The 20,035-nt window shown below is 39.1% G+C and overlaps 1 pseudogene; it reads right to left on the reverse strand.

Moving 5' to 3' along the window:
- Positions 1-8,954: 8,954 nt before the first annotated feature.
- Positions 8,955-10,530, reverse strand: LOC114639243 (annotated as a pseudogene).
- Between the last annotated feature and the right edge of the window lie 9,505 nt (positions 10,531-20,035).

The raw sequence follows: 20,035 nt of genomic DNA on the forward strand, positions 1-20,035 counted from the left end.
GAATGAATGAATGAATGAGGGGAAGAGAGATACTTCAAATTGGTCCTGTTTGAATTAGTACTGATGTTTGTAGGAAATTATTTGTTATATTGATTCTGGGAATCCCAGTGCAAATGTATTTACTACAAAATAACTTTAATTTTTAAAGGAGAGGATGTGGACAAGTCATGTTATGATTAAAGTATCTTTCAAAGTTGCCCCAAGTCTGTCCTACCGTTAGAAAGTCTTAACTTGAATGCTCTGCTTCTGGTTTCTCTGCAGTCTCAATGCCTATCCTTACCTCCATATACTCATAAACTTCCCTGTGCATTCTCCAGTGGACCATACTCACCTGCGCTGTCATACACTTTGTTACTTTCAAGAGCACCCCCCACCCTCTTCATCCTTTTATCTCTTTTCGGCATATAAGAGTTTCAGCTTTGGGAAAGTTACTACCCAGACTAAGTTTTCATTGGATGCTTTACAGAAGGTTATCACAAAGCTTTCCTCAGACTATATTTTGATTCTCTAAAGAGTCATTGACTATAAATGCATGAATTGTTTTCTGGTCTGTTTTTTTACATTCCGTTAGTCTGTTAGTTGATTCCAGTATCATAGTTTTAATTTTTTTAGTTTTATAGTACATTTTAAAATCAGAAAGTTTGAAGCCTCTATCTTTGCTCTCACTAATCAACATTTCTTTCACTATATTTGGGGGTCTCTGTGGCCTCATAGGAATTAAATGCCACCAATAGGAATTTCATTAACTTAAGTCTTTCTGAGTATAGAAGTGTTGCAGTGGCAGGACTGCAGCATTAACAAACAACAAACAAACAAACAAACAAACAAAACTTCTGAGATGAAACGAATTGTGCTGCTTATTGGTATGCCAATAGAAAAAAAAACTAGTAGGATAGCCAAATAAAAACCAATAGGGTATTATACCCAATGAAATAAGTCAGCTTTAAATAAGACCAATACTGTATGGCTGTACTTACACAAGGTGCCTACCATACTCAAGCTCTTTAAGTTAGAAGACAGAGTGGTGTTTGCCTTGAATAAGAAGGGAAGGATAGACAATGGGAAGTTGTTGTGCAATGGATATAGTGTTTCAATTTCACTAAGGGAAAATGTTCTGCTGATTGTCACACAGAAATGTGAATGCATTTAATCCCACTTAAAGTGCTTTAGATGATTAATTGGATAGTATACATTAAACGGTCAGATATTCTGATGCTTAGTATTAATTATCAACTTGATACCTAGAGCTTCTGGACACACCTGTGAGGGATTATCTGGGTTAAGGTTAGCCTCTGAGATGTCTGTAAAGGATTGTTTTGACTAAGTTAATTGATGTGGGAATACCTACTTTAATTACATGCAAAGCCATTCCCTGAACAGGGCATCCTGGACTGACAGAACTGGAGAGAGCAAGCTGAGCACTGGCAGGCCTACCGTCATTCACTGCTCTACAATCTTGACTGTATGTGTATTGTGACAATTCCCTCAAGATCCTGCTGCTGTGACTTCCTTCCCATAAAACATGGCTCTTTTACTGACATATAGAAAATTTCTGAGGGATTAAAAAATTCAACTCTATCAGTTACTTAACTCTATAGAAATGGCTTTGACAAATGAGTACAATCCTTTTCTGCCTGTGACTCTGACCCCTTGTCTATAACTTGTTAGACTAACCATAGATATTTGACACAATGTATCATTCATACTGCATATAAAATTTCCCTAAAGTAGGCTAGGAAAGCAACTTGAAACAAGTTACAAAGTACAACACAGGGGGAAGGTAGTCTACTTATCTTTCAAAGGCAAGCAGTTAGTTCTGTCTTTGTAAGAGCTTACACAGATTAAAAAAAAATCAGCCCTGACTCTGCCTAATGAATAACACGAATGGTAACTGTCTTAGTCAAGGTTTTTATTCCCGCACAAACATCATGACCAAGAAGCAAGTTGAGGAGGAAAGGGTTTATTCAGCTTATACTTTCACACTGCTGTTCATCACTAAAGGAAGTCAGGACTGGAACTCAAGCAAGTCAGGAAGCAGGAGCTGATGCAGAGGCCACAGAGGGGTGCTGCTTACTGGCTTGCTTCCCCTGCCTTGCTCAGCTTGCTTTCTTTTAGAACCCAAGACTACCAGCCTAGGAATGGCACCACCCACAATGGGCCCTCCCACCCTTGATCACTAATTTAGAAAATGCCTTACAGCTGGATCTCATGGAGGCATTTCCTCAACTGAAGTTCCTTTCACACACAATTAGGACACACAGACACAAAGACACATAGACACGGGGTGGGGAGGGAGGGAGGGACAGAGTGGGGGGAGGAGAGAGAGAAAGAGAGAGAGAGAGAGAGAGAGAGAGAGAGAGAGAGAGAGAGAGAGAGAGAAACTTTAATGGTTCATAAGGAGAAATGGGCTGTCTATATAACCCATAAGAACTGTTCTTAGGAAAAAGACTTGCTGATGTTTGGTCCTGGACTTCCAGTTGCCAGAACTGTGAGTATATAAATTACTACTTACTCCCACCAGAGTGGGCCCCTGCAAACCTGTATACTAAGGAACCTGGATTGGCTTTTCTATAGTCTCCTCTAATGCAAAAAGCCTATTCTTTTGAGTGCAGTGCTACTTCATTCAGAGCATGGATTGACATGCCATTGAAAATTTATTAAAACATAAGCTGTTGAGCTTTACCCCAGAGTTTCTGACTGAGCAGTTCAAAGTTAGGGCCAGAGAACCTCCATTTTTAAAAAAGTTATATTTATTTAGTATGTGTGTCTATATGCGTATGTGCATATGTGCGTGTGTGTGTATGTATGTATGTATGTATGTATGTATGTATATGTGTATGCATGTATGTATGTGTCTGTGTGTCTGTGTGTATTCATGCATATATGCCACAGCACATGTGGAGATCAGACGGCAATTTGTGGGAGTTTGTTATCTCTTTCTCCTATATGGGCCCTAGGGATCAAACTCAGGTTGTTAGACTTTAGGGGAGATACTTTTACCCATGGAGCCATTACACTGTTATGAGAATTTCCATTTTTAACAAGCTCTCACGAGATGCCTAATGTGGGTCCAGTAACCATACAGGTGAGGTTGCATGCTTGGTTCTGATTCTTAGTGCACAGTGGCAATCATACATGGCTGACCTGGCAATCATGATGATCACACGGCAGTACAGCTGATAGAATGACTATGTGAAGATATTAACCACAAGTGACATTTTGAGTCCCTTTCCAAGTGCAGTTGGTGATATGATGAATAGAAACTGCCTTTATTCTACAAGTGAGCTACTAGATAATTGGGTAGCATTGGGTGACATATCCAGAGGTGACCTCTTTGTAAAATCCCCTAGTTATATGTGTTACCTAGAACTAGCATCTAAGCAGTAAAATACTGTCAAGGCAGTGGGGGCATTCCTCTAATGGTGACTTTAACTAATTTTTAAGATACTAGCTGGCAGGAGAAGTCTTCTTTTTCAGTCTGATGTCCTTAAGCTTCTGCCTACAGTCAAGAGCAAGCCCAAAGCCCATCCAGTTGTACAGCAAGAAGTGCTTTCTGCCAGTAACCATGAAAGCATAAAGCTGAAAATGGATCCTGAAAACCTTCTTTCTTGATGCAGCCTTGTGAGACTGTGAGCAGGGGATCTAGTATGTTACACTCAGACTCCTGATCCAAACAAAATGATAAAGAGAAAGGGAAAGTGCTTTGTTTACAGCTACTAAACATATGGCAATTTGTTACACAGCAATAGGAAAGTAATAAGGGGTGAGGAAGATAGATGATAAATAGAGCCAGTTGTGGCTCAACAAATAGATCTGTAACTTTGCTGTAAGTAACTGCTTTACTTCCAGGTTTGAAACAAATGGATGCTTCTGAGGTGGCTCCAAGAATATTATGCTGGGCTCAAAGTGGAGGCTGATGTAAACACCTTTTTACACAGAATTAATTGGCAACTTTGAGCATTCTAACTTTAGCAGCACCACCTCAGCATCTCACTGAACTTGACATTCAGTGACTCAGGAACCCAGGAGTCAGCATGAGTGTTTGCAATAGGGACAGAACTTGCAATAAGTCATGGGCAAAAGCTACTGGTTTATATTAAATGAACAAACCTCTCTGGTATTAATTTAGCTGATCTTATGCTTGTATTGCAATTTCTTCTTAGAGACTACTCTTGGCTGGAACTCTGCTGTCTATTGTGGCATGGCTTGCATTTGATCACATAGATTAGTCTATTTGTGTTATTTCTATAAAACCCATTACTCAGAGTCAGTCTTCATCATTCAAGTGTTCAGACTTTAGAAACACTGAAGTCATAATAAAAGCTTGCAACACACACTCTGGCTGTCTCTACTATGAGCCTCACCTTTCTCTTGGTATTGTTTCATGTTTTAACACTCTTCTCCAGTTGCCATCCTGTGACATGTTGTTTTGCTTTGAAACTATTTTATTTCCTCTGTATAACTTACATTCCTGGTTAGAACAAGGTAGTGACGTAGTCAGGGCAGTTTTCATGTTGAACACCTTAAATTTGCTTTATAAAAATCAATACGAAAGGCAAAAGGTAAAAACTACAGATGGACTGGGAATGGTGGCACATACTTGCAACTTGGTATCTTGAAGACCAAAGCAAAAGGATCACAACTTTGAAATCTGTATAGGTTAAATAGTAAGTTCTTCGGTTAGTCTGGCCTGTGTGGTGAGATCCTGTCTCAAAAAATAACCCTAAACCCAACAACAAAAACAACAGCTGCCTAGATGTCTCACTGTGTAAGAGTATCTGGTGCTAGGTTAACATGGAGCTTCTTCACTTCTTATAGTGGTATTTTTGCAGCTGACTTAGCTAAATGAATAAAATGTAATTAAGAACTAAAATCACCAGTAACAAAAATAACAACAACAACAACAAAGAAAATCTTCAGTGATTCCTTTAATCACTTGGATTCCATAGCCTTTTTTCTTTTTTCATTTTTTTAAATAAACAAGCCTTTATTTTATTAATAATTTAGTTCCTGTTGTGCCCAATAAAATAAAAAAAAAATCAAATCCTTAGGAACAAACTGCAAGAAAAACTAGCAACTTTTTGGAGTGGACTTAACATAAGCATTCTCTCTTGTATTTGAAGAGGGTTTTTAGTTTCTGTTTTCAAGTTTTCTGATTTGCTCTTTTCATTATTTAGATATTTATTGTTTGGAAGAGTGCCCTGTAAAGGGGTTCTTACTCGACTCGGGGCAGGTGCATTTGTGCACTTACACCCTGGATGGATCGATGGAAAGGGAGCAGGCTCACTCATCATTGGGTGGGTTATGTGACAGTCACTTGGACTCAACCTGTTCTGTTCCCAGGCGGCCATGCAGATGGTCTTCAGATTCTTCCTGTCTTTGTCACCTCTGCTCTAAGCAGATCCTGTATTAAGGGCATGCCTTTGCTTAGGCTGATTGGGAATACAGTTCAGTACAGAATAAAGATTTTTAAAATGCAGTAAGGTGGTCAATGCATTGTATGATCAGTTTCTGTGTAGTCTGAGTCTTTGCATGTTGGTTAGTTGTAGCCATTATTTAAAGTTAAAACCATACTTTTAGAAAAAAATTTATGGAGTGTGTTAATTGACCACTTCTGGCATATGTTAGTACTGGGTAAACATTTCTGACCTCCTCAGGCACACAACACACTGTGTCCTGATAAGCACTTAGACTGATGTGGCAAGCAGTTGCAAAGTAGCAAATACACACATTTCCTCCCCTTTAAGGAAAAGGCTGTGAAACCTTTAAATCTTGTTTTTCTGATGAGATGGTATTGAAGTGTACACAACTTTTAAGTTTGCTGGAATACTAAAAAGAAAAAAAATATCTATGAGCTGTTATGTCTTTAGTTCTCTCTCTCTTGTGAACACTCGGTAAAAAGGTGTTCCCAGGATAAAAGGCCATTCATTTATGCTTCATGCTAAAACCAGAAAGTTAATTTTCACAGTAGGTGACACCATATAAATGAATTGTGGTAACAATACTGGTAAATGTTACTGTTCCAGTAGTTAAATGTTTTTCTACAAATTTGTTTTCATTTCGTTTTCATTTTGATCAGCAAATGATAACCAAGTCAATAGAAGGCTGACATTCTAAGTACTTAGCATCCATAGCATCTAGAATAGCTGATCTCCATGTGTAGAATTGATTTTTCAGGAGGCAGAGATCCAGTTAAGCCACCTTCCTCCCAAATAAGCCACAAAGAGCTAAGGGGTAAAAACTGGTCTCTGGGTGCATCTGCATTGTACGCAAACCTTGTGGTACAGTCAGGCTCAGGACTGAGCCTTGTTCTGCGTATTGTAGTTTCTTGAGTGTCCTTTCCCGAGTTCCCTTTTTATTTATTTATTTATTTATTTATTTATTTATTTATTTATGACCAGTGACCCTGACCACATATAATTTAATAGGTACCTATTCTTCCCTGTGGGAAAGATTAAAGAAGGCTCCATTTCTTGAACTCTTAAGGAATGGGGCTTTTGTTAGTTTCTATAGCAGACTGTTGGCTGTGAAAAGGCCGACACTTGGGGAAATCAGTGCTATGTTAAGCTCTTGAACTAAACCAACAGCCATAATTATTGTCCCAAGAAAGTGTAATGCCGCCCTTTGTCAAAGATTATACATGGCTGGGTGGCAGGTGTAGGTATCTTTAGATGGACTGGACAGTAATACTTTTATAACTACATGGACTTTATGGTTCTTTTTCTAGGGTGAAACCAGTACTTTGTTTTTATCCTGATGATGTTCTTTGGAGTCAGTTTATATATAATCATTTCTAAAGGACTGTTTGAGCAACCACGATCTAATTAAACAAAACCCAGGCACACCATGGATTCAGATCTGACTTTCTGTTTCTGACCGTTAGGTTTACTACACTAGACATAGTGTTGGGAGCCGCGGCAGGTGCTGACAAAGTCCGCCATCGCTAGGTGGCGCTGTCAGCCATAGTTCTTCCTAGTAAACAAATAAACTGCGCATGTGCCATGGTAAAGCCCGCCAAAACTAAGCCCATCCCACGGCGTTTGGCGCGCTACGAGTTTGCGGCCAATCAGAGATGATTACGCCGCTCTAGGGTATATAAGGGCTTTTCCCAGGGCTTGGAGTCGTCTTCTGCCACCATTTTGGTTTAGGGAAATAAACGTGTTTCTACGGAAGGATTCTGGTGTGTGTGTGTGTGCGTGTGTGTATGTTTTTGCCGGCGAGACCACTACACGCGTGCCCCTCACAACATAGCAAATGTTAAGTGAAATACTGCTGTGTAGATGGTTGGGACCTCTTTTTCAGTCACTGACAAGATCTGTGAGCTCATTGTATAGGGCAGTTAAGGTGGAGCACCCTCCTAAAAAGAAGGTGGCCAGGCAGGCTTACATTGTAAGACACTTCATTTTCTCTCGAACCTTGGAATTGTGAGTTTTAAAAGCATTAAATGCTACTTTAGAAGGTAAGTACAAGTGGAAGTCTTCAATCTGTGGTCACTTTGTAAATATTAGCTTAGGTTATTTCCCCTTCCCCTCTCCCCCCAAACAAAGAAAGTTCACATCCTACATTTGGGCATATTAAAAATCAGAATTCTAAAAATTAACCAGTTTTGTTTCTGGAATTGACTTCATTCCAAAGCACTGCCTCATCTTCAGGATAGCCTGCCTAATTTGGACTTCCGTGAGATCAGACACTGTCACCACAAGAGTTGGAAACTGGCTGACTGACAGTGTGATGAGATCTCAAGAGCTAGCTTTTACATAGGTGAGATGTACTTAAATGTCAGGACTTAAAAGAAATTTTAATTACTTTTTATTGAAAACTGCACTGAATGTTAAAATGTCCACCTTTACAATAAACAAATACAGTAAAGATAACTCACACTAAAACAAAACATCTGATAGCCATTATTTTTCTGTTTGGGACAGTTTAAAGTTTTTCTTGTGTCACAAAAACAGGAATGTACCTATACAAAGGCTCAAAATAGGCCATCTTTAAAAACAAAAAGGCCATGATTCACAAAGGACTATGAATAGAACATGTAACTAGCTGATACAAATCTAATAGGATTTGTTAAATCAGGCACATCTAATCGCACATCTGAAGTGTTCTTGTATAAAATATCACGTGAAGAAAAGAATTCATCAATGTCTAAAAAATGGGTTTGTTCATAGACAATCTGACAAGTGACCATAAAAAGTGTTTCCTGACACATAAGGAAGTGCAACATTATTCTTCTTGAACCCTTCTCGTCCAAGGCTTTCCACTCAATAAAATAGCTGAGGATCTGAAACTGAGAAAATATATTTGAGTACAAACAGCTTGTGAAACTTAATACTTTTTTCTTTTGTTCTTTTCCTTTTTTTTGTTTTTTTTGTTTTGTTTTGTTTTGTTTTTGAATCAGAAGGTTTTACTGAACTCAGAACCGACTTTGCTGCTCAGATGTGAAACCTGTATAGGAGCTTTTACTTCTTCAATCCTGTGCGCGGACATGTCTACACAGGCAAACAGTGTCCTCCCCATCTTGGCTTAATTTTAATCTTCCTATCAGCAAAGGAGGCGCCAGCCCTGGAGACCAAAGGGACTAGTCTTGATGGGGATTTCCTCTCAACTTTTTATTGATATTCGGAGCTCTTGATGCAACATTCTAGAGCAAGCTGTGCAGGACCTGCTGTGCCCAGGGGATTGATAAAGGAAAAGCTCTATTTATTCTTTGTGATTTGATGCACAGATGAAAAACTTAACACACAATAACAGAAATTGGTCGTTAATAATCACGTCCTAGTCTTTCCACACATCTGGAAGCAGATACCATCTTTAGTTTTCTAGCTTTTGTAGCTTTAACACTGCAGTATCAGTGATGTCCAGGATCAGTTTAAAAGACCATCAAATTCATCCATTTTCTACTGTCTCTTGGTCCCAAATTTATCTGAATGATTACCTTCAGGCATTCTCTGCTATTGCTCGTTGGGGTGCTCTCGATTGTCCCTGTGTTTTGAGGGCTGGTCGGGAGAGGGAGCTTGGGAAGGGTGTGCCACTGTGGGGAGGTTGTGAGTCACAGGGATGATTCCTTCCATAGCTGGAGGAAGCCCTCCTGGAGCCACTCCTACAATGCCTGGTGGATACCTGTATGTGGCACCATTGAGCTCGGGATGAATTGCTTGCTGATCAATAACTGACCAAGGAGCTGAAGTCACGAAGAATTCTTTGTTGACACAGTTTCGTAAGCTTTCTGGGATGCGACCTGTGATTGCTCGGCGGATCTCAGTGGCAGCTGCTTCCCTCATCTCTAAGGATGCTTGTTCACTGTACCAGGCTGTGTGTGGTGTGCAGATGAGATTTGGAGCATCCTTCAATGGGCCCTGAGCGAAGCTGAAGGGCTCAGACTCATGCACATCCAGAGCAGCTCCTCGTATCCTGCCCTCTTTGAGAGCCTGAGCTAAGGCTTTCTCATCTACCAGGCCACCTTGGGCTGCATTCACAAGGAATGCCCCTTGCCTCATCTGCTTGATAGTGAAGTCATTGATGAGGTGATGGTTGTGCTCATTCAGATTGCAGTGCAAGGAGACACAGTCGCTCTGATACAGCAAGTCCTGCAGGGTGTAGACCCTTTGAATACCCAGAGACCACTCTATCCCATCCTGTAAGCAGGGGTCATAAAATATGACGCTGAATCCAAAGGCCTTGGCTTGAACAGCAACTGCCTGCCCTGTGAGACCAAAGCCAATGAGGCCCAATGTTTCCCCTCGGATCCGAGCAGCTCCTGAGGCGACCTCTCGGATCTGTTCTACACTCTGAACTGTGTGCCTTCTCGTAGGGCCTGGTACAGCCATGTGTTCCGCCGATATAGATTGAGGATGTGGCACACTGTCGAATCTGCTGTTTCCTCCACTGCAGCAGATGGGATGTTACACACAGCAATCCCGAGCTCACCAGCAGCCTTGATGTCCTCGTTGTTGTAGCCACTACCAATTCGAACAATCACTCTCAGGGCCTTGAACTTCTCCAGGTCTTCCCTGGTGAGGGTGATAGTGTGGTACATCGTGGCACCCACAGCCTCATTCAACACCTTCTCATGGATTTCCTGAGTGGACTGTGCATCGCAGAAGGTCCTTCAGGATAGGCATCTCCACAGTGCAGTCTCTGCCGTCCAGCAGTGCCACTAGGGGGCGGGGTGCAGGGGGCCGTTCATGATTTGGGGGCGAATACCTTCACAAATCCTGTCCAACCGCTGCCGCTTAACTTCGTGCTTATCCACAAGGGCCATTCTTTATCGAACTTTGCAACTCTCTGATTCAAAAGGCAAAGCAGTCCGCTAAGAACTTAGGGAAACTCGCAGGAGTCTGCGTGCATTGCACCACTATGAACCCAATAGAAATGCATCCACAAACTCTACAGCTCGCTCGATGGGCTGTCCGTCTTTTTCAGGAGGTGCAGTTCATCGACTCGCAACCATTTACAGTGATGAAGCCCTCGTCCTGGGTCGCCGGCGTCCAAGGAGAAGGGCGCCCACCCGGGAGGCGGCGGCGGTAGCGGTGGCTCCCGCCCTTCCCACCCCACCGGTGTTGGTGGCGCTGGCGGTGCGGCCCCCCCTCTCAGCGCGGCATGGCTCCCAGCTCGGTCACTCGATCGCTCCTCCGGCCGCAGCTGGCTCCTCTGGGCCGCTCCAGAGCCACCTTAAAATGACCCATAGCCTTTCTTCTTAATCTCTTTAAAAGTCACATCATCATGGTAGTGTTCCAAGCAGTGAATAATTGCTTAAACCATCAAATTTTGTCAGGAAAGGAAAATATAATGACATTTTAATTTTAACTGTCTCTGTCATCATGAATGATGTACTGCCAAGAATCTCAGAGATTAATGAGGGTTGCCTATAAGCATAAAGGTTCATTCCACAGCAACTCACTTTCTCTCTCCCTCTCTCTCTCTCTCTCTCTCTCTCTCTCTCTCTCTCTCTCTCTCTCCCACTGTGTGCAACCTGCAGCTTTGGTGTTTATTTGTGAGCTTAGGTCAAAGAAATTCCCTGAACACAGATAGCTGTTAACTGTGAAACAAGTATGTGAATCTCCTTTTCATGTTGCTTCAGCTGATGTTTCACTTCAATTACATTCCAAGATTTGATGTAGTTTAGACTCTTCACCATCTGTAAACAAGTGATTGATATGTGTGCTACTGCTGAATCAGCTGTGAGAAGCCAAACCATGGGTCAAATGTGCTGATTTCCCAGAGTCCTTTGAGCCTTGTGGTGGTTTCAATAGGAATGGTCTCCATAGATTCATGTATTTGAATGCTTGGCCAAAGGGTGTGGCATGATAAGGAGGTGTGGCCTTGTTGGAGGAAATATGCCATTGTGGAGGGAGGTTTGAGGTTTTATATGATCAAGATGCACTCAGTGTGGCACACAGACTCCTTCTGCTGCCTACAGATCAAGATGTAGACCTCTCATCTCCTCCAGCACCATGTCTGTCTGCACACTGTCATGTTTCCCACCATGAAGATAATGGACTAAACCTGTAAGCCATCCCCAATTAAATGTTTTTCTTTATAAGAGTTGCCATGGTCATAGTGTCTCTTTACAGCAATAAAATCCTAACTAAGACAAACCCCACTTAGAATAGAATAATCTGTCCAATTTCCTCACCATTATAGCCTTTCTTTTCAGTTGATTTTTGTAGAGTCTTAATTTATCTATATTAACTTCTTAGATCCTTAATACAATGTGAGTGCTAATTTAGATTTTTCTAAGAGATAGAAACCAGAGTAGAATTACTTCAAAACTCCAAAAGTTGTTTGTGGAATAGCATCTGTGACAAGAAAAAGAAGTATGTAGAACTGAGGGCAGAGAGCTGTCAGACTTCTATGTGGACATAAGTGTCTGTCAGCTAAAGAGAAAGATAAGAGCCAAAACCATTTTATAAGGGTCCTGCTAGGTGGTATGCTGAATCTCTCTAGATAAAACTTACTCCTGGACAACATCAACTTGCAGCTGGGGTTCTGAGTGGCACTTTCACATCTTTCAAAACACACTTAATGTTTAGTATCACTTTAATAATATCACATGGGAACTTTTTGCTTTTAAGGGTTGAACTTATAATTGTGAAAGCATGGCCAGGTGAATGGTTCAGTGGCAGTACTGTTACAACAGAACATTTAACAATGTCACATGAAACACTTAACCTTTTAGCTGAGTTCAAGTGGAAGTGCCAAGATAGTACTAAGTGCCCTGAGTAGAGTGAACATGTAGGCACAGAAGATACTCTTGAACCTACTCATAGACCTCTTCAGCCCAGGCACTTAAATTCCCTTCTTGCCCCACCACCAGCACCACTGGTCACTCTCAGGCTGGAACACATGTTCCAGCCCTAGGAAGCAATGCTAGAGCTCTCATTCAAACAAAAAGGAAGCAGGTTTAGTGCAGCATCATGATATTTACAGCTCCTTTCAAGTCTTTGAGTCTTTTAGTTTTAGCTCCAGGGATTGTTAAAAAGAAACACAAACCAAAAAACCAAAAAACTGTAGAAGTGTGAATTAGTGGTGTGTCAGTGTTTATCTGAGGCCTCAATTTGGGACTTAATTTTTAGCTTAAGTAAAATCTGAATCATTGTATTCAGGCTTCAGTAAACACTTTGCTTGAAAAACCATTCTTTTTAAATGAGAGTATTTATTCATTTTTGTGTTAGGGTTAGAAGTTTTAGTTATTTTTTGCTGAAAAGGTACTGGATTTCCTTCTATACAATGTCAGTTCAGAAAAGATAATATTTTTTCTGTTACTGCTTCAAAAATGACAAGCACTCCAATGCCTTTTGATAAAGAATTGGATATTGAGTAAAGTGATCCAACTATGTCACCTGCTCCTAACTAGGCACATATAGATGAAAAAGAAATAATTGAGATTATTAAATTTACACATCTTTTCTGTTTCCTTCCCCTCACCTCTGTCTTAGAGTCTTACTGCCATGAACAGACACCATGACCAAGGCAACTCTTATAAGGACAACATTTAATTGGGGCTGGCTTACAGAATCAGAAGTTCAGTCCATTATCATCAAGGCAGGAACATGGCAGCATCCAGGCAGACATGGTGCAGAAGGAGCTGAGAGTTCTACATCTTCATCTGAAGGCTGCTTACAGAATACTGACTTCCAGGCAGCTAGGATGAGGGTCTTAAAGCCGACACCTACAGTGACACTTGTACTCCAACAAGGCCACACCTACTCCAACAAAGCTACACCCTCTAATAGTGCCACTTCCTGGGCCAAGCATATTCAAACTGCAATACCTTCTAAATGAAAAGAACTAATCTGCATGACTTTTACTTCTCTCTTTTTATCTCTAATTTCATTAGTTGGGAGGCCTGACTTACACTCAGCTTCAAAGTTGTTTCAATCCATATATTCACACAAGATTGAACTTGGCATAGATTTCAATAACAGAGGCTGCCAGCATTGGAATCAACCTTTAGAATCATTGTTGAACCATTATAGGTTCACTAGAAGTTCAAAAGGTGTTCCAAGATATAGTTTTTTTTTTGCAGGCTATTCAAGTTTTGAAATTTCTATTTTGTGGTAGTCACTTGCTTTTCAAAGGCAAGTTAAGAATGACAAAATTGGCTTAGTTATCCATTCTGATGGCTTAGAATGAATTATAATTAGGGCCATTGCTAAAGGAACTCCACTTAAATCTTTAAGTGTTATCCATGATGCTTATTCCTGATACCTACTATAGAAATTCTGATCATTTGCTTTGATAGAGTAAAGTCTTGACTACTATCATATTTTCTATCATTGATACTTCTACCATTTGGAAGACTCCATACTTTGTCGCCCCACTATTTTATACGAAAATTTCTCTCTACATCTCTAGAAGGGCTTATTCATTAAGCCTATATATGTTCAGGTTTTGATATCATTCTAGTTGTTTTGTCCATCAGTTAACTAGACCTTCCCTTGCTTTATCCCCAGCTAGAATGTAAGCTATCGCAGGTATGGGAGGATTGAATAAGATAAAGAAGAATTAGGCTTTTAGCTCTCTCTCTCTCTCTCTCTCTCTCTCTCTCTCTCTCTCTCTCTCTGTCTGTCTCCCCCTCCCTCAGTGTGTGTGTGTGTGTGCGCGCGCGCGTGTGTGCGCACGTGTGTGTTCATGTGTGTCTTGTCCATGAAGGCCAAAGAACAAGTTCAACGTTCTTCCTCTGGAGCTGTATCATTTCCTTCTTTTTGAGTCAAGGTCTTTCATTAGCCTGGAACTTGCTACTTACACTGTGGCTGTGAGCCTCCACTATCCACCCATCTCTGCCTCCTCCTTGCTGTAATTATACATGTGTGTATCACTATATAGGTGTCACAATGCCTACCTTTTGACATGGGTTTTGTGGATCAAATGCAGGTTCTTAATGTGATAAGCACCTTACTGACAGCCATCTTTCCAGCCTTAAAATGTTTTTTTAATTAGGATCTTTACTATCTCTATAGATCAAAGAAATGTTAGATATACTGTTTATGTTTTTCAGCAAGGCACCTTAAAAAATCCCTTATGATATCTTCATGGAGAAGGAAGACAGAGAGGGCTAAGGAGAAAATAGTTATGTCCATTTCTGTTTTTAAAATACATTTTAAATTAAAATACAATCATATCACTTTGTCCCTTCCCTTTTATGCTTCCAGCATCTCCTAGGTATCATCATTTGAATCTGTCCCATGTCCCCCTCTTTTTTCACTATTGTTGTTGTTATCTTCCTGCAGTAGTAATTAGTTACCTATAGCTCTTTGGTAGGGGTAGGACACCACAAAAATGTATCCCTTCCATGTTAGCATTTCTATTGATATTGCCATTGTTCTGGTCTTATTTATACAGCCATTACTATGAGATCCCTGATATTCTTTCCACTTCATGTTCCCTGAGCTACAGATGCATCATGGGGGCTTTGATACAGATGTAGCTGTTGGGGGCTGGACTTTCACAACTTATTGATCTCTCTGTGTTGTGTCCAATTGTCAGATTTTTGTAATGGTCTCCATTTTCTGTAAAGAAAAGCTTTGATGAAGGGTAGTGACTACACTTATATGTGGATATAAGAAATTATATATATATATATATATATATATATGAATATATATGAATATATATGAATATATATGAATATATATGAAATGATATGGGTAATATTAAATGGAAGACTGGAAAGTGGAAAAGGAAGCTCCAGATGAGGTGGAGGGAAAGAAGTCAATACAGGAGAGGGACAAATAACACAAAGTTGCTTGATAGAACCTCAAGGAATATATTAGTTTATATTTACCAAATTTATATATTATAACTTTTAAAGGAAATTACTGTCCACAAGGAACATAGATGAACAAAAATCTCTAGTACCAAATACAAGAAACCTTCTTTCGAATGATTGTCTGGGCTAGGCCAGGTGACTCCCAAAACAGTATAGATTATAGATACAGTTCTTGGTGGTCTTTTAGGGGTTGAGTCTAAGTCCCTATTGTCTAAGAAACTTTTAGAATCAGAACAATGGCCAACATGACAAGATATCCATATTGATGCAACAAGTGGCACTCATATGTTGGAGGTAACCAAATGCTATCTAGTTGGAATTAAGGCCTACTTAACAGCAGGGAAATCATGCCTGTTATGTCCATTTCTAATTGGTTAAATGACTAACTCTCAATGGATGTGATTACATCCCCACTTATAATTAAAATTTTACAGAAGAAATAAATGGAGGGAAGTGAAATAGCATCCATAATCACATAACTAGCATTAAAGTGTTTCTGAAGTATTTTGTATAAATTTAAGAAATTTGTTGTCACACAGATTACCTTCCCCATGTGACACAGATATAAAATTATTTCATGATTATGTTTCTTTCTTCACTTTGCTTTATGATGAAATTCATGAGCACATAGAGACAATTTTACCGGTAGAGATCAGCAGGGAGGAGAAGGAGAAAAAGAGATAAGGAAAACATGAGGGCTGTTACATAAATGAATGATATCACTGGATTAGAAAGGACATAGAAGTGAGTGGCCAGAGAGCTGGTAGTTGACACATGTAAGGATTTAGTTCTGTCTTAATTCATGTTAAAATCTACACAGAATGGGGAATTGAGATTCGGTGGAGCAGGTCACTGCATAAAATAAGCCTCAGGTGAGGAAGTTAATAATGTGATCTAAATTTCAAAACTTTATTTCCCACATACCACAGTCATTTCTTTAGCCTGTGACCTGCTAGGAGTGAAAAGGAGTACAAGGACCTGTGTCCACTTGCATTTGTATTTTATTGTGTATATTCATCCAAGCCCAGATTGTGTGTAGTAAAGTATCCTTATGCAACATAACATGAAGTAGTGTAAACATATTATTACTCTTTGTTTGTATCCTGAAGAGGCGTTTCATAGTTGGTCTATCCATAAAGATTAATTTGAGGCAGAAACAATGCATAATTTTCAGGGAATACTAGGTAATTCACTTTACAGGTACATTTCAAATAATGCTGGATTATGAAAAATGTAAAACTAAGAGGCATGTGAGGACAAATGAACTGCTGTTTTTGCTTTGATTTTGGTGGCTCTTCTTTAACCCTTCCATCATTAATATCATAGACATGTTTTAATGTTTTTCAAAATATCTTCACATGTTATCTTTTTTTTTTTAATGAAACAGCATCTCATATGGCTTAGAGTCATCAAAACCTGGCTGTGTAACTGAGGCTGATCTTATACTCCTGATTCTTCTGCCTCTACCTCTCAAGGGCTGGCATAGCTGAGAATTACTACACTAATTTATACGTGTTATATTATTACAACATGAACATGAGGTAAAAGTTCGGGATTGGGAAGAAGAATAACTTGATCTCTAGAGATGAGTAAACTGAATGGTAGTAATTTATGTCAGGGGTACACATGTAATCTGCCATAAACTAACTGTAGGCACTTCCAGGACACTAGGTACTTACCTGAGGGTTTATGTTAACTCACATTGCCATGTTCTTTTAGACATTCTTCATTTCTTGGTTTTTTTTTTAATGCTCTCTCTACTGGTTTTTATTGTCTTGCCCTTTAATTTTGGTATTTCTTTGCCTTCTTTCATCCCTTATGTAGATGCTGGTGTGGGAAAAGCATTTCAAATTTTGAATCTTAACTGTACATAGAGAACAAGAATGCTGACTAGTATGTGTGTGTATAAGGATGTACGAACGTAAGGGATGGGGAATGCAGGACATTGCATTCAAGTGAGAGCTGACAGACATCATCAGTAAGTCATGGGGAGAAGACAAGTACAGAACTTCAATCTTTACACTGGTTACTAATATGAACTTATATAATAGAATGTAGATTCTCCAAAGAGTTTTAAAGACATGGTTTCACCTGTGTAGCCCTCAAATGCCTGACATTTACTATACACATAAGATTGATACTAAAATCACAAAGTTTGTTTCTACCTCCCAAGTGTTGGGATTAAAGGGATGTACCACCATACCAAGATTCTTCCAATTTCTTTCTTTTTAAAAAATTACTTTTATTATTTTTAGTTATGTGTCTCTGTACATGTTCATGTGTAGGCATATAAATGTGAGTGCAGGTGCTCATAGAGAATAGAGATGTTGGATACTCCTGGAGCTGGTAATTATGGGCACTTGAGAAACTCCTGATGTGGATGCTGGGATTGAATTCTTGTCCTGTGGAAGAGCAGCACATGCTTTTAACTGCTGAGTCACTTTTCTACCCCTTTACTCATCTCTTGATGCACACAGATATCTTGTTTTAGAAGTCATGACTCTAGCCACTGATTAATAATAAGTTATGACTCTAGCCACTGATTATTAATAATAAAACCATAAGTCATCCAGTTGAAAGCAGTTTCTCCAATTTTGTCCATTAATCATGGAGGGAAAACCTACATGCTACTTGCAAAGTGATTCTACCTCAAGGGACTAATTGTCACTGGTTTGGCTAAACTTTTGGATGTTGGTAATCTATTAGCAGCCATGGAATCTGCAAGCCCTGTGTACTCATATCATGAAAGGATAACATTTTAGAAACTATTTACTATTTAGAAATTATTTTCCATGTAAGTTGAATAAGCTGCTTAGACATGAAAGGTATGCTTTGGTTATGATATTGTGTCATGAATAGCTTTGCATGATAAACAGAATTAAAGAGAATTATCATGATTTTTCACTAATTTACATTTTTCTATAGAGAGCAAGCATTTTACTAAATCAACTGTGGATAAGTAGTAACTAATATTAGCATAAATATTAAATATAAATAGGATATAATTTAGAGCAAAATTTAGGGAACTACAAGCACCTAGGTATAATTAGACATATTCTTAATCTTTGTTACAAATTTTAATCTTTCTACTTGTTTGGTTTTCAACTTTAATGAGAAAACTACTGAACATTTTTTCTTATATATGTGCTTCATGTAAAAGGGCTTTGGCCTTGCATTCAGCAAGGTATATTCTGTAGTGGAAAATGCTACTGAGTGAGAAATTACAATATTTGTGCTTGATTTCATGAAAATATCATAGTGTATTATTAATTTCAACAAGTTTCTTTCTTAAATCTTATGATTTCATATGGTGCCATGGAGTTAAATATTACTTCTCTGCACACCACAATATTGGTTCCTCAATTATTAGTGCCTACCTGATTTTCTGTTTGAATATTTCATTGATTTCTCAGATTTACTATGACCAAAATGGAAATTTTGATTCATCTATCACTTCAATCTTCAGTATTTTAAAAACATCTTTCAGGAAATGGAATCACCACCAATACAGTTGTTTACTTTCTAAACTTAGGAATCCACCTTGAGTTTTATCTTTCTGCCATTTATTATCCTCCATATATAATGTATAGCATATCATATAAGCTTTACCTCTAAAATATATTTTCATCTACTTTTTAAAATATCCAGTGCCATCTCCTTGATTCTAAACCAGGAGTCTGTGTTGCTTGGACAATGGTAATACCTTTGGACTTGTGTTTCCTTCCTTCATACTTGCTCCTTAAACTTGGAGACTATTTTTATCCTTAACTTATAAACTAGTCCATTTTGATATCATAACTGAAAACTTTTAATGATATAACAAAAATTTCAGTTTTTCCTCATAAGAAGTAAGTTGTATATAACTTAGTTCTTCCTTCATGTAATTGAAACCCAGTTGGATCTCCTTTGTATCTACTGGCAAAATGAATATTCCTGTCTCAGGACTACTTTGTAACTACTATTCTTTCTCCAAATCTCATTTTCAAGCTCTTTGCCTGCCCAAATCCTTGGAATAGCTATATGCTACTAGAGTGTAAAGTTCTTAAAGGCAGTGGAACTGTCCATATCAAAATCTGTTCTTCAGGCACTTACAGTTCTATGGAGGAACTTAATCAATGAGTTAATAATTATTAATAGCTGTGATGACTAATCTGATTGTCATCTTGATTAAATCTGGACTCAAATAAGAGACAAGCCTATGATTGAGTCTGTGAACGTATTTTCTGGAAAGATTCACTGAGAGAGGAAGACTCCTCCAGAGTGGTCAGTACCTCCTCTAGGATGGCAGTACCTCCTGGCAGTGGCCCAGATATATAGAGGTCTGAAGGGAAGTTAGGGCTACAATTGACTCCCTGCTTTGCACTCTACTTTGCTCTTTGTTGGTTGAGTGCATATATCCTGTTGCTACTATCCTTCACTGCTGAGTTTCTCTAGCATATAAGAAGGCATCACTGGACTATACAGCCTGTGCTGTGTAAGATGCTGTGTAAGACAATCTAATGAATATTCTTTGTTATATGAATTTGTTCCACCAGTTCTGTTCCTTTGTAGAACCCTGTAATGCAGTCATTATATGTGTCAGTCATTATGGCCTTTCAAAATAGTATATTTTATTTATCTGTTTAAGTGCTTTCTCTAGATTTATATAATTCCCTGTCATAATCCTGTGGGTTAAATGATCAAATGACAGCTGAGTAATTCAATGGGGGCTATTTGTCAGGACCCATAATAGGACAAGCTAATAATTAGCAGTTGATCATC

Source organism: Grammomys surdaster, unplaced genomic scaffold (genome assembly GCF_004785775.1).
Source record: "Grammomys surdaster isolate TR1022 unplaced genomic scaffold, NIH_TR_1.0 125690, whole genome shotgun sequence".
NCBI lineage: Eukaryota > Metazoa > Chordata > Mammalia > Rodentia > Muridae > Grammomys > Grammomys surdaster.